At 39.4% G+C, this 21,364-nt stretch overlaps 1 protein-coding gene across 3 annotated transcripts in view; it reads left to right on the top strand.

The window, feature by feature from the left end:
* UBTD2 (ubiquitin domain containing 2) overlaps positions 1-21,364 on the top strand; it is a 65,837-nt gene that overhangs the window by 12,173 nt on the left and 32,300 nt on the right. The window lies entirely within an intron of this gene.

The raw sequence follows: 21,364 nt of genomic DNA on the forward strand, positions 1-21,364 counted from the left end.
GTCGTGATAGCAGAGCAGTGGAAAGTGGATCTCTCTCTTACGGTGGTGGTTGTCCCAAGGGATGGGCTGGAGGGGACTTGATGAGACTCGCTCTGCATTCATCCTGCTGGTGCGTGCACCCTTGGGGCTGCCTCCTGGTTTGTAGCTCATAGAAGGAACAGGACATTCTTGCTTCCTAGACTGTTGCACTTGAAAGTGGGAGAGTCAGGGACCCCCAGAGATCCTAATGTAGAGTTCTGTCTTAGATTGTGCTTCCCCCCCCCCCAACAGTCACCAATCAGTTTCCTCTTTGGACAGTTAGTTACCCTGGAGTTACACAGCTTGATGTTGATTAGAAAACATTTGGGTGTTTGATTATTGTTATGTTGTCAAAAATTAATACACAGGCCTTTTGAACAAACTCTACTGTGAACCTGATTTTCCTTACCCTGTGTTTGTGATGGTTGCATAGTGCACAGATAGATGACTTCCTGAATGACTCAGTGGTTTATACACCCTTTAAATTATCACAGTTTTGAAATGAAAAGTTAAGGTGTGCCACTGCATAAAACAAGTAGGATATAGTGAAAAGGGACATGAGAAACAGACATTGAATAAGACTCTTAAGCTGTACCAGGCGCTCAGAATGGGAAAAATTGCTTATCTGTTATTGAACGAAATTAAACGTAATGGTCTTTGAAACCAGAAGAAGACGTTCAACATGGGATCATGTAGATGTTGTTGGGGTGGAAAACAGGTTGTTATGTGTGTGTGTTTTTTTGTTTTCTATATACCAATGCTAAATGTACTGACAAGGACTTAGGACGTAACCTGCATAAGGCAGGCAAATGACTGAAAGAACTTTTTCTCTAACACATGATCCTTAGTTGTCCTATGAAGGGACACAACTTCCACTTCTAGGTGGAGGTGGGTTTTCTGCTTCTGGCAAGGATGAACGCTGAGTGTCAGGTTAGGGGTTATCAATATTTATCTAGGAGAGAGGAAAGACGTGCAGATAACACATTGAAGGAGATGAAAGAAAATTAGAACAAAGAACAAAATTCGATTTTCTTGAGGAATAGTTCTGATTTCATAATAAGTAGAAAGTGTAAAATGTATTTATTTGCAGGTTATTTTTGTAGCAAAATCTCAGGGAAAATACTGAAATGTAATGAATAGGAAAATAATGATTAGTGATACTCTTGCTAGCTCCAAAAATTTATCTGACATTGCTACATTAGATCAATAACTGGTCAGGAGTTCAGATTGCTGCACTTGTGTGATCATTTTTGCCTTCTGGTAACAAAATACTTAAAGCTTTTATTCCACAGTTCCTTTTTCTTCCCTCTTTCGTATGAGGACTTATTTAGGACTAATCCTTTATCATTATTTTTAGAGCTTTTGGACTCCTTATGGGAAAAAGAGAAAAATGTCAAAAAGTATATTTAAGAAAAAGTAATCCACATTTGTCCTACCACCTAACAAAGGAATTTGATGCTCATCCTCTGAGACTTGCAGTGTGTGGGTGTGTGCACACAGCATGTGTGTGAGAGGAAGAACAAAAATGGGCTGAGACCTTCAAAGAGACACAGAGTGCCTATTGAGGTCAGTGGAGCTGCAGCTTCTAAGGTTTGACTCTCCTCATGTTCCAACTTTGGGATTGTAATAGGAATATTGTTGCCAGCTTTTTGTTTTGGGAAGGGTTGACTATTTTCTAAAATTGACCTTTGTATCTGTTTTTTAAAAATACTTTTTTTAGTTGTAGAGGGACATAGTATCTTCATATTATTTATTTTTTATGCAGTGCTGAGGATGGTTCCAGTGCTTCACACATGCCCAGGCAAGCCCTGAGCCACAGCCCCAGCTCCTCTAACTGTTTTAAAAGTTAGGAATTAAGAGAGTTGATATTGACATCACAGTGATGTGGGAGGTTCATATTCCAAGACTTAATCTGAGGAAAGCTGGAGCAAAGGGGATATCCAACTATGATGGGCACGTTTCTTAAAGCTTTTTGCAGGCAGTTTGCAAGAATATAGTTTTATTGACAATACTTCTTTCTAAATAGTGTAGTTAGTTAATTAAGCTAAAAATAAATTTTAGGACTTCGTAATGGTGATAGCTGTAGATGCAGTTTAAGCAGATTGTGACATTCTCCCTCTTTACCTATGAATCTAATGACTCAAGTTTCTACAATTTTTTGTTGTTGTTGTTGCTTTGAATGTTTGCATCAAATATAATTTTCATTATAACTTTATAGAAAGAGAATTTGACATTAGAGTTCCAGCTCTGCCTTATGTATTTTGTGGCAAAATCTTGGACCAGCCAAAATATCAGTATGTTCTCTGGTTCTGTTGAACCTTTTTTTTATTCTTAACCATTCTTCAGAGCAAGAGCCTGCACCTAGAAACCCACTAAAGGAGGATGGGTAAGTGAGTACATCAAGTAAAGTATATTTTCCTCATTTTTGTTAGATTCTTAGTGAACATTAGGATTCCTCAAGTACAGGAAATTTTCGAAGATTCAAGAAATGTATGGATTGCTGATTTCTTCCTTAGGAAAATTAGATTTCCTTTGGCAGTGGGCTTAGGGTAGGCATCATCAACATGCTTTTGGCAGTTGCTGTCTGCTGCCTGGGAAAGTTTGTTTAATCATTGCCAACTCACCATGCCATACTAAGCACTGGTTCACATCTTTGAAACCTTGTGAAAATCTTTAGACCTTACAGATGGACTGATAATGTAGGTTCACTTCAGGAGAATAGGTGAAAGTTCAGGTCCATGGTGAACATTTTTTCAAGCAATTCTTATAGCCGTGGGGCATAATAGTACTACCGGTTAATAATAAGTCAGAGTCATTTGGTCTGACTTTGAATCCCTACTGTGTGTGCAATTTAGCTGTATGGTCTTTGAAAATTATTTGATTTTAAAAAATATTAGCTGAGCGTGGTGGCACATGCCTATAATCCCAGTGGCTCAGGAAGCTGAGGCAGGAGGATTGCAAGTTCAAAGTCAGCCTAAGTGACTTAGATGCTGTCTCAATAGAAAAGTGAAATGGGGTGGGGATACGACTCAGTGGATAAGTGCCTCTGGGTTCAATCCCTGGCTACCCCCCGCCCCGCAAAAAAAAAAAAAAAAAAAGAATACTGGACTTTATATATACCAGGAACTATTCCAATTATTTAAGAAAATCTACTCCACTAAATATTTGTAATAATTCTATAAAGTACATATTGTCATCTCTCTTTATGTTCTTCTCTACCCCACCCAAGTACGTTAACCTCTTTGTTTCCAAAGTAAATCATAGCTCAATAATAATGAAAGTTTTTGAGTTTGCTCATTTTAAAATGGAGATTAAAATTATTGTAGAGATTCACTGGGACAGTAATAGCACTCTGTACAGTAAGCATTCTCTGTTGGCTGTTTTTCTGAGAAAATCAACATTTTGTGGCAGGCTCCTACCTGCTTTGCCCATGATGTAACAAGTGGAACAGTGGAAACATTCCCTTAGGATATTCTAAATACTTACAGAGGTTTTCCTGTTCATTCCTCAAGAGTTTTGAATTGATAAAGGAAAGCCTCAGAGAGTCTGTTTCTACGTAGTTGCAGTCAGCACTCTCACAGGTCCTGGGTCTTTAGGATTAAGCGAGATTTGGGTTAACTTCACAGAATTATGTTAGACTTCAGAGGGCAGAGCAAGATAGTGGACAAGGCTCTCTAGCAGTTGTCCCCACACAGAAACACGAGTTTAAACCAGTGTCCATGTAGGAAAATAATTAACCAAGGACTAAGGAAACCAGGTAAGAGATCATAGTTGTCGCACAGGAAGACTTTCAAGGTACAGTGTTCTACTACCTGCATCTCCCTTCCTCTGAACCCAGACAGCATAGTTTGGAGGAAGAGATACCATCCACTTGGGAGGAAGACAGGGAAGTAAGCACAGGACTCTGCCCTGGACCCTAATAACATCAGGCCTCTACCACTGATATCAGTACGTGATAACAAAGTCAAGAATGACCAGGGAAACGTGACATGACTAAAGAGGGAAGTGTGCCCACATGGACCCCGAAGAAATGGAAATGTTTGAACTACCTAAGGGTTTGGAGTAACTGTTTTCAGGAAGCTCTGCAAACTTTTTAAGAAGATCTGGAGGACAAATTCAGTGAAATGAGGAAAACAATAAATGACCAGAGCGAGAAATGTAATAATTAAAATACTAAGATCCTGGAACTGGAAAATGTAACAAATGAAGTAAAAAAAAGTGACAGAGAATATCAGTAGTAGAATCCAAGGAGGAGAAATAATTGAACTTGAAGACAGACTATTTGAAAATACATAGCCAGGCTGGGGGAATGATAAAAGGAAAAGGAATGAAGAAAGCTCATAGGATTTATGGGGCAACATGAAAAGTGTATGTTTGAGTCACAGAATTTCAAGAAAGATAAATGAGTGGGAGAGAAATAGTAAAAGAAAACTTTGTAAGCCTGGGGAAAGGTGTAGATACCCAGATTCAGGAAGATCAGACATCTGAAGTCAGATTCAATACAAACAAGATTTTCCAAAACATGTTGTAAGCAAATTGTCCAAACCCAGAGGGTCCTAAAAGCAGCAAGAGAAAAGACAAATAACATAAGGGAGTTCCAGGGTGGCTAACAGCAGACTTCCCAGGGGAGGTCTTGCTGGCCAGGTGGGAGCTAGGTGGTATACTCTAGTGCAAAGGGAAAGGGAAAAAAAAACCAAAAAATCTGCCAAAGAATACTACCCAGCAAGCTGAAGCTGTCCTTCAGAAGGGCTTTTCCAGACAAAAGCTGAGAGTTTGTCTTCATCCATTTGTCTAACAAGAAATGCTAGGGGGAGTTCTTAATAAACTGAATTGAAAGAACATTAATGACTTAACAAGAAAACATCTGAAAGTATAAAACTCACTGGTGAAACTAAGATCATGGTCAAATTCAGAATAATACTGTAATGGCAATGTATAAATCCCTTATGTCTTATGAAAATTAAAAGACAAAATAATGGCTGCAATAATTTTTAGGTGATATGAATAGAAGATGTAAATTATGGCGTCAGATATTCAACATGGGACTGGGATGTAGCTCAGTGATAGAACCCTTGCCTAGCATGCGCTGAGGCCATGGCTTCCATCCCCAGCAAAACTCACACTTCAGGATATTGGGGGCGAGTAAAAGCGTGGAGGTTTTTCGTGACCAAAATTTTTATCAGTTTAGAATGACCTCTTATAACTGTGTGTTTCATAAGCCTAGAAAGCAAAATCTCAAAGCAGATACATAAAAAATATAAAGCAAGGAATCAGAGCCGATCACTAGAGAAAACCACTTAACCACAAAGACGGCAAGAGAAGAAAGAAGAAACAGGATCTGCACGAAGCATAAAATATTGAAATGACAGTGTTAAGTCTGTATCTATCAATACTCGAATGCAAATGTATCGTCCAAAGGACAGAGCGATGAAGTGGATTAAAGGAACAGGACTCAATTGCATGCTGCCTTCAAGAGACGCACTTCACTGGTAGGGACACAGACTGACGGTGACGGTATGGAAAAGATGTTTCATCCTAATGGAAACCACAAAAGGAGAGTAGTAGCTGTCCTACTTCAGATGAAGTAGACTAAGTAAAAGATTGTGGAGAGACCCAGTCATTATATAATGACAGGTCAATTCAGCAAGAGGATTTTGCAAATATATACGCACTCAACATTGGAACACCTAAATAAATCAAATATCAGTAGATCTGAAGGGAGAGATTATCTGCAATTCGGTAATAGGGGACTTTGACCGTCCACTTTCAGCAAATGGACAGTTCATCTGGACAGATAATCAGGAAACATTGGACTTAAAAACTATACTCTTGACCCAATAGAACCAACAGTTGCAAAATACACATTCTCAATGGAACATAGACATTCTCCAGCATGGACCATGTGTTAACCCACAAATCAAGTCTTAACAGATTTAAGATTGAAATATTTTTTCTGACACAGTGGATAAAACAGGAAGTTTAATAACAGAAGGAACTTTGGTGAATTCACAAATATATGAAAGTTAAATGGCATATTCCTGACAGTGGGTCAGTGAAAAAGAACATTTAAAAATTTCTTGAAACAAATAAAAATGAAAACACAACAAACTAAAATGTATGGGATACAGCAAATGCAGTCCTAAGGCTGACATTTACAGTAATATCTACCGATGTCAAAATAGAAGAAAGGGTGCTGGGGCTGTAGCTCAGTGGCAGAGCGCTTGCCTGGCACGTGTGAGGCACTGGGTTCAATCCTTAGCACCACATAAAAATAAACAGATACAATAAAGGCATGCTGTCCATCTGCATCTAACAAATTAAAAACAAACAAAAACAGAAGAAAGAGCTCAACCTAGCTTTGCAACTCAAGGAACTAGAAAACTAGGAACAAACTAAGTCTAAAGTTTGTAGTAGAAAGGAAAAAAAGGTCAGAGCAGAAATAAAGACTAAACAAACAAAAAAGAATTAGATTTTGAAAGACTAAAATCAATACACCTTTAATTAGAGGACTCAAAACCAGAAATCGAAAGGGAGATATAACTGATATCACAAAAATACAAAGGATCATATGTGACTATTATGCATGATTATGTACCAACCAGTTGGATAATCTAGAAGTAGGTAAATTTCTTGACAGGTACAATCTACCAAGACTGAATAATGAATAAATAGAAAGTCTGAGCAGATCAATAATGAAGGAAGGAGATTGAATTGGTAATAAAATGTCTGTCATTGAAGAAAAGCCAAGAACCTGGTGACTTCACTGTAGAATTTTATTAAACACTGAAGACCAAGTACCAGTTTTTCCCAACTCTTAAAAGAGAATTGAAGAGTGTAGAATACTTCTCAGCTCATTTTAGGCCATCATTACCCTGATACCAAAGCCAGACAAGGACACCACCAAGAAAGAAAACTACAGACCAGTATCCCTGATAAATGTGCAGAAATCCTCAGTAGAATACTAACAATCTGAGTTCCACAGCAACTAAAAAGATTGTTCACCATGACCAGGTAGGATTCAGCCTGGTAATACAAGGATGGTATGACGTAATAAAATGCTGCTCCACATTAACAGAATGAAGGACAAAGCCTGTGTGATCGTTATAATAGATGTATAAAAAAGCATTTGACAAAATTCAGCCTCGTTTCGTGATTAAAAAATAAAATTACAAGGGCTGGGGAGATAGCTCGTTGGTAGAGTGCTTGCCTTGCAAGCACAAGGCCCTGGGTTCAATCACCAGCACTGCCAAAAAAAAAAAAAAAAAATTACATATAGAAGGAATATATTTCAGCAGTGATAGGCCACATTAGAAACTCATAGCTGACACAGTCAACTGGGGAAAGTTGAAAGCTCACCCTACAATCCAAGATCCAGAACAGAAAAATGGTGCCTACTTGCATCACTTCTCTTCAACATAGTATTAGACGTCCTACCCAGAGCATTTGGCAAGAGAAAGAAAAGGCATCCAAATTTGGAAGGAAGAAGTTAAATTGTCCCTGTTGGGCTGGGGATGTTACTCAGTGGTAAAGCACTTGTCTGGCATGCAGCAAGCTCTGGGTTTGATCACCAGCACTGAAAGAAAAGAAAAAAAAAAGAAAAAAAAAAAAAGGCAAGGTGTCTTTGACACATTCTTACATATTAATATTAAGGACTCATCCCCCCCCTCAAAAAAAAAAATCTAATAAGCAATTTCAGTAAACTTACAGGACACAAAATAAACATACAAAAATCGGTATGATTTCTACACATTAACCAACTATTGAAAAACAAATCAAGATGTCAGTTCCATTCATAATAACTACAAAAAAGTACTTAGGATAAATTTGATTAAGGAGGCGAAACATCTCACTGAAAATAAAAAACATTGATGGGAGAAAATTGAAGACGACACAAAGGAAAAGATCATGTACTTATGGATTGGAAGAATTACTTTTATCCAGAGTGATCTACAGATTCACTGAAGTCCCTATCAAAATGCTAATAATGGTTTTTCACAGAAACAAAAAAATTCTAAAAATCATGGAGTGGCAAAAGACCCGGAATTGCCAAAGCAATATTGAACAAAAAGAACAAAGCTAGAGAAATTGCACTATTTGACCTCAAAGTATACTGTAAAGCTGTAGGAATCAAAACAGCATGGTACTGGCTTAAAAAACCACCAGTGGAGCAGAAAAGAGAGCCCTGAAATAAATCCATGCATTTATAGCCAACTGACTTTGAACAAAGATGTCAAGAATACACAGTGGAAGCTGTGTATGGTGGTACGGTCCTATAATCCCAGCTTTCTGGGAGACTGAGGTAGGAGAGTCCCAAGTTCAAGGCCAGCCTGGGCAACTTGGCAAGACCCTGTTGCAAAATAAAAATGGTCTGGAGATGTAGCTCAGTGATAGAGCACCCCTTGGTTCAAACCCCAGTACCAAAAATAAAGAATGTTCTGTACAATAAATAGTGTCAGGAAACCTATATCCATACGTTTAATATGAAATTAGACCTTTATCTTCTATCACTTACAAAATCAACTCAGGACCCCAAACTACAAAATTACTAGAAAATGGGAAATGCTACAAGACATTAGCAATGACATGACCTCAGAAGCACAGATAACAAAAGCAAGAATAGCTGAATGGGATTGCACCAAGCTAAAACACTTCTGTGCAGCCAAGGAAGCAACCGATACGGTCAAGAGACAGCCTGCAGGAATGGAGAGAATGTTGGCAAAGTGCAAGTCTGATAAGGGGCTAATACCCCAAATGTGTAAAGAACAACTCCAGTAACAAAAAAGTAACCTGGTTAAGAAGTGGGCAAAGGAGCTGAACAGACATTTTTTCCCCAAAAACACAAATTGCTGACAGTTAAATGCAAAATGCTCTACATCACTAATCAGAGAAATTCAAGTAACCACAGTGAGATAATATATCACACCTGTTAGAAAGGCTGTTTTCAAAGGGACAAAATAATAAGTATTGGCCAAGGATATAGGGAAAAGGAATCCCTTGCCCACTGATGGCAGGAGTGTACTTTAGCATATACCATCATAGAAAACAGCACAGAGGTTTCTCAAAAATATTCCTAGCTGCTGTATAATCCAGGAGTCCTTCTAGGTATATGTTCAAAGGAAATGACATCAGTAGGTCACCTTTCTTCACAGTAGCCAAGATATGGAATCACCCCTTTCAGTGGATGAATGAGTAGAGAAAATTCAGTATCTATACACATGGGATATTACTTAGCCACACAAAAGAAGGAACTTGGTCATTTGTGACAATATGGATGAGCCTACAGGACATTAGTTAGGTGAGGTAAGCCAGACACAGAAAGACAAGTATCATGTGATCTCACTTGTGTTCAGAGTCTTAAAAATACCAAGCTCAGAAAAGCAGAGTGGGATGGTGGTGGTTATATGCCGAGTGGGGATATTGCAGTCAGGAGGAATGAGTTGCAGGGTCAAGGGGTTGCAGTCAGGAAGAAGGAGTTCAAGAGCTCTGTTGTCTAACATGGCATCTGATAGGTTGTATTTCTGGAAAATGCCAGCAGTGGGTCTGAGGTGTTCTCACCACAGAGTAATCAGGGAGGATGTATTGTTAATGAGCCAAGTGTAGTCATTCCATACGTTGCCTTCAAAGCATCATATACATGCTAAGTACATACTATTTTATCTGTCAGCTTTTGAAAGGGCATAAAAGAACACTGGAGGTGATATGTGTGATTCTCTCCATTTGGTATAGTGTCACGCAAGTATATGTCAAAACTCATTACGATATGTATGTAGAAATTTATGTTAAATGTATGCAAAAAGGTAAAAGAACTTTTTAAAAATAAAAATATTTAAAAAGTTAGACTTCCAGGAAAAATTGCAAAAATAGTACAAAAATACTCCATATATTCTTCACCCAGATTTCTCTCAAATATTAACATTTTATCACATTGCTTTATCATTTTGTATATATACTTTCATGTGTATAAATACATATTTTGTCAGACCATTTGATAAAGTTCCTAACAAGTATTAAATATTTATACTCAAATACTGTAATGTGTGTTTCCTAAGAACAAGGACACTCACACAACACAATACTGTTCTCAGAATCAGCAAGGCAGTGTTGATAGAGTACTCGTATTTACAGACCTGATTCCGATTTCAGCCCTGTCTCCAGTAGTCCTCGAGGAAAATTACCAGGATCATGCCTGTGCTTGGTTGTCCCATCTTTAGTCCTCTTTAATCAAGAGCAGCTCCTGAGACTTTTTGTCTTTCCATAACCTTGGCATTTTAAGAAACACAGGTCAGTTGGTTTGCAGAGCACTCTCAGCTTGAACTTTTGATGCTGCAGCACAGAAATGCCGCAGAACTGTGAAAAGGCGGTGTGTCCTCGCTGCCGAGTGCCAGGAGGTGCCATGTCACTTTCCTGACTGGTGGTGTCAGCTTTGAGTAGATCAGGTTCCTGCCATGTCTCTTCACTGTAAAGTTACTGTTCTTCCATGTGTAAATTGTTAAGTATCTCATAGAAAGATTCAAATCTATGTAAATATCTTACTTTCTTGCCGATTATTCTCGCCCAAAACAGTAGTTATGGTAGTAGCCAAATGGTGAGTCTCCAGTTCCATCATTTCTTCTACAGTTAATTGGCATTTTAATGTAAGAAAGAGTTCTCTTGTCTCCCTTATTTCTTTGTTGTGAATTTATGATTTTTTGTTTCATTCGTGGAGTAGAATCTGTTCACTATTGTTTTTGTGTTTTTATTGTTACTGTCTTTGCTTCCATACATCTCAAACTTATTTTATCATTTTTCCTGTAACTTCTTATTTGACTTATTGGTTGTTGCTATGGTTTGGATGTGGTTTGAGTGCCCATGCCAAGGGCTCGTGTGTTGGAAGTATGGTCCCTAATGTGGCAGTGCTGAGATGGGCGTAGTAGGAGGTCATTGGATACCTGACCCTCCAATGGGAATACAGATTTCCTGAGCACATTTTCTCAAGACTGAGTTATACAGTCCTTGAGCCTAGGGGCTGGGAATGCAGCTCAGTGGTAGAGTGCTTGCCTGGCATGCTTCAGCCCTTGGCACCACCAGAAAGCCCCCCAAAACAAAAACAGCCACAATCTGAGCCTGGAATTGCTTTCTAGCTTTCAGTTTTGTAATGAGGTCTTTCCTCTCACTTGCTTTCCTGCTGGTTCTAACAGGGTTGGCTGTGAGATCCTTGCCAGAGCTGAGCTGTGCCTTTGAAGCTTCAGAAAGGAGCTATGTAAAACCTCTTTATAAAGTTTATTTCCTCAGGTATTGTTATATTAACAAAAGCCAGATTAATACAATCATATAAGAGTATGTTGGGCTGGGGATATAGCTTGGTTGGTAGAGTACTTGCCTTGCAAGCACGAGGCCCTGGGTTCTGTCCCCAGCACCGCGGGTGGGGCAGGGGAAGAAAGAGAGAGAGAGAGAAAGAGAGAAAGAAAGGGGCTGGGATTGTGGCTCAGTGGTAGAGTGCTCACCTAGCATGTGTGAGGCACTGGGTTCGATTCTCAGCACCACATACAATATAAATAAGGATATCTTGTCCACCTACAACTAAAAACATTACAAAGAAAAAAAAGAAAAAAAGTTGTTTCTAGACTTGGATGAATTTTTCAGTTTTCCTTCTGTTATTGATTTCTCACTTTGTTCATATACTTAAAGTTTTTTGAAATTTGCTTTGGGTTCAACATGGAATCCACCCTGGAGAATCTCAGCATGTGATCTAGCAGAAGGTACGTTCTGCCGTTGTGCTGGAGTCATGCTGTGTGTGCCTCTCGGGTCCTCTTTATCATGTTGTTCTGGTTCTCTGTCTTCACTGATGGTCTGTCTGCAGGTTCTATCCATTATTGACGGGGAGACTGAAGCCTTACCGTGGACCTGTTTCTTCAAGTCTGTTAGCTTTTCCTTACTATATTTTGGGTTGTTTTGGGATGTGCATGTGTTTCTTCGGTCCTCCTATGAATTGTCCTTTTATCCCAAATGCTCTTTTTGTCTTCAGTAAAAACTTTTGTCCTTAAGTCTGTTTTGTCTGTTATAAATAGTTACTTCATCTGTCCTTTGGTTACTGCTTACATTATTTATTTTTTTCATTCTTGTGCTTTAAAAAATGTACTTGTGTTTTTGAATCTGAAGTATGCATCCTCATGATACATAGTTAGCTTATGGGTTTTGTTTAGCCTTCCAGCATCTACACTGGGGAGTATTAATGCTTGCATTCTATGTCTTCACTAATAAGGGATGATTTACGCCTGCCATGTGACTGTTTTTGCTGTATGTACTATTTCTGTTCCCTGTTCCTTCATTAGTACTTTTTAATATTAAACATATTTTCTACTATGCCTTTAATTCCCTTGTCATTCTTGTTAGTTTGTTTGAATCTCTAGGTGGTTGTCCTTGGGATTATACTTAACGTCTTACTTTAGAGTTCTTACTGAAACCAACTTAATTTCAACAGCATATAGAAGCTCTTTTGCTGTGTAGCTCCTTTCTACTTCCACCTCCTTTCTACTTCCACCTCCTTAGTGCTGTTATTATCATACAAATGATGTCTTTATACACTATGCCTATAAACACAAATTTATAATTATTCCTTTATCCAGTTTTCTTTGAAATATAATAGGAAGGAGCATAAAGTTAAAAGAAAAGTACATATGTGCTTGCTGTCTTTTATGTTATGTGGTTACCATTGCTGGTGTTCTTTATTTGTCCATATGTGTTTGAGCTTCTGTCTACTAATATGCTTTTATTTCAACCTGAGGTTCTCCCTGAGTGTATTTTGGTAGGGCTGTTCTGCTAACAGCAAGTTCTCAGGTTTTGTTTATTTGGAAATATTTTAAATTCTCCCCAATTTTCAAAGGATGCTTGTTGCTTTTCAGATGGTTCATAACTTAAATGGTTTGACCTAAAATTTTTTGACTTCACAATAAGTCTATGAGGATGTAGCCCCATTGTCATTCAAGCATCTGGGCTTGGGATGATCTGCCTGAGTTCTCACCCTTCTGATGAGTTGATCAGGTATTGAGTGCATTGTCACAGGTTCTAGCTCATGCTGGGTCTGTTGAAACACAACCCCCTGTAGGTCAGGAACGTCTGTAGATAGAAGTCTCGGTTAGTAGTCCCTTCCTGTTATTGTGACATGCCACTGCCTTCTGCCTTCCAGGACTTCTCATGGGGAATCAGCTGTCGATCTTTTTAAAGGTGGCTTCTATGATAATTTGCTTTGTGTTGCTTTCAAGATCCTCTTTTGGTGGTTTGATCTTGATGTGTTTGGGGGAGCTCTCTGCGTTTGTGGAGCTTCGCGTGTGTGGCTTGTTTTTCATAAGGACTGAGGAGCTTTTGGGCATCATCATTTCTGCCCCTGCTCTCTGTCTGTGCTCCTCTTTCTTTTTATAGAACGCCCATCATGTGGAGTGGCGTGCTTGATGGCTTCTCACCATCGAGATGCTCATTTTCTCAGGTCTTTTTCCCATACTGTTCCTCACACTGAACTGGTTCAGTTGACCTTGATCTAGTCCATTTTTGTTGCTGTAACAGAATATCTGAGCCTGAGTAATTTACAAAATGGAGTTTATTTTGGCTCAGGGTTCAGGAGGCTGGGAAGTCCAAGAGCATGGTGGGGTCATCCAAGGAGGGTATCATAACAATGGAAGATGAAAAAGGCAGGGAGGTAACTAGTCCAGTTCTGCTAGAGTAAAGAACTCCCTCCTACGAGAGAGGTGTTCTTCCTTCTTGATCGCCTGCTCACTTGGTAAAGCTTCCGCCTCCCACCAGCACTGCCACAGTGGCAGTCAGACTGCAGCATGACTCAGAAGGGGACAGACCCTACTTAGACCCCAGTACCCGTCTTCAGGCCGCTCGCTGTTCTACCTGTCCTTATCTGCTGTTGAGCCTCTTAGTGCACTTCTCATTTCATTTGTTGTACTTTTCAACTCTATAATTAAGAAAGTAGTTTCTGTTCCTTTATTAAGACTTTTGGGTCTCATTCTTTTACTTCTTTACACATGGTTTCCTTTAGTTCTTTAAATATATTTAAAGGGCTGGGGATATAGCTCAGTTGGTACAGTGCTTGCCCTGCAAGCACAAGGCCCTGGGTTCAGTCCCCAGCACCACAAAGGGCGGCGGGGGAAAATACACACACACACACACACACACACACACACACACACACACACACACACAGCCGTATGGTAAGCCCAGTGTCTGGGCATCCTCAATGATGGTTTTTATTCTTTTTTCCTCTATATGTGAGCCATACTACCTCCTTTCTTTGTTTGTGTCAGCTTTTGGTTGAAAACTGGGTATGTAAGATAGTTTATTGTCAGCTCTGAAAACCAGATTCTCCCTGTTCCCTTAGGGTTTGCTGCTGCTGCTGCTGTTTTCTGTTTACTTATTTCCCTGAGCTGATTCTGCCAACTCTGGGGTGTGGCCACTGAAACCTGTGCGTGGTTAGCCTGGTGTTCAGCCGATGATTGGACAGAGATTTCCTTAGAAGCCTGGAAACCAGTAAATCTCCCATTTGCTCAGTGGCTCTCGGTATTGGGACACTCTTTCAAAAATTCAGGCAGTTACAACTCTACATTGGCCTTCAGTTCTTGCTTTCTTAGCATCATCGTTAGTCAGAATGAGCACTCATAACCTTCTCAGTCTTTCCTGAACGCCTGCGTAGTCGTGGATAGCCACACGAGGATGTCCACGTGTGGCTATCCACGTGGAGGGTGGAAAGGAGGGTATCCTTTCCGTATGTCTGGCTTTTAGCGGCCCAGGAGTGTGTTAGATTTTTCTGGGCATCATATTCCCATCTTTGACCAACTGCTTCTTTGACTTAAATATTGTACTGCTTCACACAGGTACAGTGTTAAACAAGTGCTGATTATTTTTGACACTGTCCCCAGGGAAAAGTCTGTTTACACTGGGAGAGGTCTCAGTAAAAGTGTCAAACAAAGATAAGCTCTATGAGAGGCACTCTTCGGTAGAACTTCCAAATAGGCTAGATGATGGCAGTTCTCTGAAAATGGGGCTTTGAAGGAAGGAGCTCCAGCCCTGTCCTGTCCCCTCCTGTGATCGCTGACTGCTGTTCGCAGGTGCCCCTGGAGCAGGTGAGAGGAGCCGAGTCCAGGACATGTTAAAGCACCACAGCTCTCACTCTGTTTACCAGGACTCAGCTGTTTCTCTTGAATAAGAACCACAAGCGCTCTGTGCACTGCAGGCCTTTTATTAATTCCCAAGAGCACCGAAGAAGGTTATTTCGACAGCTTTTGCCAGCGTTCTGATCGCATTTATGAAGGAGAGGGTTTCAGGAAGTCCTTTGTTTTTCCTGATGATGTCACTCAGTTATGCTTTCAGGAAATTTAGATAATAATTTTAAATGGCTTTTTTATTTACACATGTTGTTAACCATTCCTTATACTCTGCATTCCTTTGTGTCGCTTCAGATGTCCATCTGTTGTTTTCCTTATGCCTGAAGGGCTTAGTGATTCCTGTGGCGCAGGTCTGCAGGTGATGAGTTCTTTCTGTTTTGGTATGACTGACAAGGTCTTTATTTCATCTTTGTATCTCTGTTTATGAGACATATGGTCTGTAGTTTTTTTTTTTTTTTTTTGGTACTGAGGATTGAACCCAGGGGTGTTTAACCACTGAGCCACATCCCAAGCCCTTTTATATGTATATATATATTTTTTTTTTTTATTTTTTTTAGTTGTAAATGAACATAATACCTTTATTTATTTGTATGCAGTGCTGAGGATTGAACCCAGTGCCTCACACATGCTAGGCTGGTGCTCTACCATTGAGCTAGATTCCCAGCCCCCTTTTTTATATTTTACTTAGAGATATCACTAAGTTGGTGAGCCTGGCTTTGAACTCACAATCCTCCTGCCTTAACCTCCCAAGCTGCTGGGATAACAGGCATGCGCCACCATGCCCTGCTGTAGTTTTCTTGTAATATATTTGTCTTATTGTGTTGTCAGTGCAATACTGGCCTCCTAAATTAGAGTTGGCACTTTGCTTTTTCTTTTGTTTTCTGAAAGTGATTGTGAGGAATTAGTATAATTTCTTATATAGAGATAAATGTACATCAATACAGGTGTAATTATTCACGTCTATAAATATTTACCTATAATACATAACTATCATTATGTTTAATACTATCAGTAGAGAATTTAGCAGTTAAGCCATTCTCACCTGGAGTTTTCTTTGTTAGGAAGTTTATAAATATAAATACATCTTTAGTAAATAGTCAGGCTGTCCTTTTCTAATGAATACTTTCTTAATATCATTTAATTTCTGCAGGTCTGTAGTGATATACCTCTTTCATTCCTAGTATTCCTGGTATTGGTAATTTGCCTTTTCTTACTGTTCAGTTTAGCTAGAAGCTTATCCATATTTAAAAAACATTTTCAAAGAATTGCCTTTTGGTTTTAGGATTTTTCTCTGTTGTTTTTCTGTTCTCCCGCACACACACTTTTTGATTCTGCTTGTTATTGTTTTCATTTTAAAGCTCACTTTGAGTTGAGTTTGTTGTTGACTCTTGTACTTGGTGGTGCTGTGGACTGAACCCAGAGTCTGTGCATTTGAGGCAAGCACTCTACCTCTGAGCTGGTTCCACGAGCTAAGCTCTATTATTCTGGTTTTGGTTCTTGTTTCTTTTTTTCCCTTGTATGGGGGATTGACCCCAGGGTCACTCTCCCCTGAGGTGTTTCCTCAGCTCTTTTTGTTTTTGTGTGTGTGTGGGGGGGGGAGGGTCTTGCTAAGTTATGGAGGCTGACCTCAAACTTGCGATCCTTCTACCCCAGCCTCAGGTTGCTGGTCTTTCAGGCATGTCCCACTGTACCCAGCTTTTTTATTGTTTTGAGACTTTTGTGATATAAGCATCATTTTATTCCAAGCAGTGTTTTCTAGCAGCATCCCTAAAATTTTGGTGTATGTATTTGTTTTCATTCCAAGTATTTCCTAATTTCCCTTTGACCCATGATTTATTTAGATTAGAAATTAATTTCTAGTTATTTGGAGATTTGCCAGTTATCTTTTTGTTGTCAATTTCTAATTCAATTCTGTTGTCATCATAGAATATACTTGTATGATTTCTATTCTTTCAGGGTCTCTTAGGCTCAGTATGTGGTGTGTTGTGTATAACACTCTGTTTCTTTGATGAGAACATCGTGTATCATCTTGTTACATGGAATGTCCTAGCAGTGCCAGTTAGGTCAAGTGGGTTAATAACATTCAGGTCTCTTCTATTCTTGCTGATTTTCTGTTTGCTTATTCTGTTACTGATAGAGAAATACTCAGGTATCCAAGAGTAATTGTGGGATGTTTTATTTCTTTTTTAGTTCTACCAACTTTTCCTTCATGCATGTATAAGCATTTCTTTTAGGTGCATACTGATGATTATTATATCTTGTTGAGTTGCTTCTTTTATCATCATTTCTCTCCAGAGCTGTTCTTTGTTCTGAAATCTACTTCACATATACCAGTTTAAGTTGTCTTTTTGCTTGTGTTTGCACAGAACTTTGTCCCATCTTTTCACTTTCAACTGTGTCAGTATATTAACAGGAGTTGCTTGTAATGGGATACAAGTAAGTATTTGTAAACGTGTCATTTCACAGTCTATTTTTTAAACTGGTTTATTTAGGCCATTTACATTTAATATAATAAGATAGATAGTTGGATTTAATCCTGATTTAAAAAAAAATTTATGCTCGTTCCCTCTGTTTTTTTTCCTTGTTCTGTATTTTCTGCCATCATTTGGATTGTTTGAATGTTTTTAATACACCTTTTAATTTGCTGGTTAGATATTTTGCTACTTTTCTGTATTTTAGTGTTTACTTTGGTGATTACAGTGTAGTACTTTAGTTTTCACAGGCTGCCTCAATAAAATGTTAGAAGCCTTATAAATATGTAGGTCCCTTTTTCTTCTTTGTGTTATAGTTGTCATTTGCATTTCATTTATATGCATTAAAAATCCTATCCTGCATTGTCTACTAATGAGTACATTTTCTGTTGCTATGACAAAATATCCAAGGCTGGGTAATTTATAAACAACGTAGTTTGTAGTTTTGAAGGCTGAAAGTCTCAGAAGCATGATACCAGATGCAGTGATGGACCCGTGGCTGTGTCAGGTCATAGCAGTTGGCATAATGGTGGGAGCATGTGCACGGGGAAGAGATCACAAGGCAAGACCGGAAACCAGGCGGCTCCCAGCGGGGGAGTCTTTTCCCTTTATGATAGTCTCTCTCTCAGGAACTCACTGTAATCCCATGAGAACTGCATTAATTCCTTCTGAGAGGAGCACCCCCCCAGTGACCTAACCACTTCCTGCCAGGCCCCACCTCTGAAAAGTCCCCGTAACTCCATATCACACTGGGGCAAACTTCCAACACTTGGACCTTTGGGGACATAACTACATCCAAATTACAGCCTAAACAGTGTTTTGGGGTTTTTTTTTGTTTTGTTTTTGTTTTTGTTTTTGTTTTTTTGCATTTTCTAGTCACACATAATTTAAGGAATTTAAGAGGAGAAGATTCGTGCTTTATTTTGCCTTGTAATTAGCTTTTGCTACTCCTTCATTCCTGAAGTTCCCAGTTCAGGTAGTATTATTTTCCTTAAGTCTTCAGAACTTCCTGTATCAGTTTTTTTGGTTCTTTTTGCAGGATTTCTGGCAATAAAATTCTCTTTGGTTCCATCTTTTTTTTTTTTTTTTTTTTTTTTTGTACCAGGGATTGAACATAGGGGCACCTGACCTTACTAAGCCCCATCTCCAGCCCTTTTTGTTTTGAAACAGAGTTTTGTTTAGTTTCTGAGGCTGGCCTCCAACTTGTGATCCTCCCACATCACTGGGATTACAAATGTGTACCACTGTGCCCAGCTGGTTCCATCATTTGTGTCATTATCTTGTCCTACCTGAGAGAGATTTTTGTTGAACATAGAATTCTGAGTTGACTGCTTTTTATTTCATCTCCTTCACAGTGTTGTTTTACCTTCTTCTGACCTCTGTCATTTCTAAAAGGAAATTTTGATATTTGAATCATTATTTTTCTATATGTAATGTTTTGCTTTTCTGCTTTTGAGAGTTGTTTCTTCATTTTTATGTATAGATGTGATTTTCCTCCCATTTTTCCCTTTTGTGTTTCATTGAGCTTCTTGAGTCTATGAATGAATTAGGAAGTTTTCCGCTATTATATCTTAGCATATTTTTCTGGTACCAGTCTCATTTTTCTGAGACTCTAATGTTACAAATGTTGGTCTTTTTAATATTATTTTTATATTGATTTTTAAATGTGGTCCCTGAGGCTCTGCTCATTTCTTAAAATTCTTCAGATTGGATGATTTCTGGTAAACTCTCAAGTTTAGTAACTTTTCTCTGCCATCTCTGTTTAGCTGTTTAGATAATCCATTCAGTTTTTAACTTTTAGATACTGTATCTTTTATTTCTAAAATTTGTATTTGGTTCTTGATTCCAGTTCCCATTTCTCTGCTAAGAACTTCTTTTCATTTGTTTTAAGAGTTTGTGTTTTTTAAATGTCCTGAAACATGATTGTAATAATGTCTGGATTTCTCAAGGTTTTCCGTTCATTTATCATTTTTTCCCTTGAAAATTGGTCATGTATTTTTGGTTCTCTGTATGTTGAGTAGTTTTGGACTGTTTCCTAGACATCTTGAACATCATGAGAGAATCTGGACTCTTGCGCAGTCTGCTGACGATTACCAGTTTGTTTTGCTTGAGCATGCTGTCAGCCCGGTGGGCTCAGGCCGCATGCTCTGTCTTCCGGTTGTTTGCAGTGGTGTCGGTGCCCTGTTCAAAGCCTGTGTTAGGTTCAAGGCCAGCACTCCTCTAGTAACTGTGTGGCTGGAGGGATGCTTCATGTCGGAGTCCCTGTCCCTGTGAATGTGCAGGTCAGAGGTGAACTGGGAGTTGAGTTGGTTAAAACAGAGGATTTTAGGGTATTCTTTTCTTCAGCTGTTCCCACTTTTTAATTCCCCTCTGTGATCTCTATTCCCAAGAGCCCATTTTTTCTGCTTTATGGTGACCAAAACAGATTCCTCTTAGAGTTCTTGATGCCAGCACTGCCACTAGTTCCATGTGACTGGGACTGTCTTTGGGACAACATGATGATGAAGTGATAAAAAGTGATAAAAATGAAGCGATAAAAAAGAGCCCCCACTTCCTTTATAGTGCAGTACCTTTCTCTGGTTGCTTTGTCTTGGAGAACAAGTTTTCAAACCACTGGATTTTTGTGACCGCCCCACCTTTACTATTGCCAGTAGACTAAAAAAATAACACAGAAGAGGGATTTTCTTCAGTTCTGGCTTTTGAGAGATCCTTTTTCTGTTACTCTGACCAAAAATGAGGCCCTTTCTCACGTTTTTTCGGTGCGTTTCGTTGTGTATTTCTGTAGTGGAGCTGCCCTCAGGTCTAATATGAGGGGAAAGAGAAGCTCCGTCCCCATGAAGCTCACCTCAGTAAGAGATCTTCTTCATGTTCAGGCTCCTCCCCGTCTTCCTCCCATTTTTAATTTTTCCAGAGCCCCCAGTTAGTCGTTTTGTATGTTTTGTCACAAGTTTGGCTGTTAGCACTGAGGGAGATGGATACTTGTGGACTTAGGACATTCCGGCCTGTGCCAGATGTGCTGGGACGTTTTCACACTGAGAGCTGGGAGGAGAGTGATAAGAATCAGTTTATTAAATGAAATTGGTGTTCTTTTAAAATATTGTTGCTGGTTTATGTGCTTTTGTTCTGGGTAAGCACTAGCCCATGGAGGGTTTCCCCTTCATCTGTCGGGTTCTGATGCTAATGTGCCTGGTCAGCTTCTGTGCTCCGTGAACACGAGACTCTGTAGGAGGGTCAGGCCTGGGCCTGAGATCTGTTCATAAGGAGAAACTGGATAGAGGCGCTTTAAAAAAAATGTAGTTGTAGATGGACTGCATGTCTTTATTTTGTTTATTTTTATGTGGTGCCTTGCACGTGCTGGGCAAGTGCTCTGCAGTCCCAGCCCCTGGACAGAGGCTCTTCTGGCCTGTTGGAGGGTGAGCTGATGGCTTCCCATTTTGAAACCAAGCAGCCATGATGACCTCTGGTTCACCTTCAGAGCAGTCTTACCTTGTCTTGAAGAAGAATGCGTATTCTCAGCTGAATAGTTAGATGTTCTCATCTGGTTAAATCTGTGAAGTCTGACAACCTTCTTTTTGACATTTTTCCATGCCCTTTAGTTCAGACTGGGAATACGCCTGCAGAGGGCTGGTAAGATCCATGTTCACTCCTACCCTGATCTCCTTGTCAGAGTCCATCTGCTGCATGTATGGTGGTCTCTCCAAAAGCCCCCCACACACAACATGGGGAGATTCC

The sequence above is a fragment of the Sciurus vulgaris genome, assembly GCF_902686455.1.
Source record: "Sciurus vulgaris genome assembly, chromosome: 6".
NCBI classification, from domain to species: domain Eukaryota; kingdom Metazoa; phylum Chordata; class Mammalia; order Rodentia; family Sciuridae; genus Sciurus; species Sciurus vulgaris.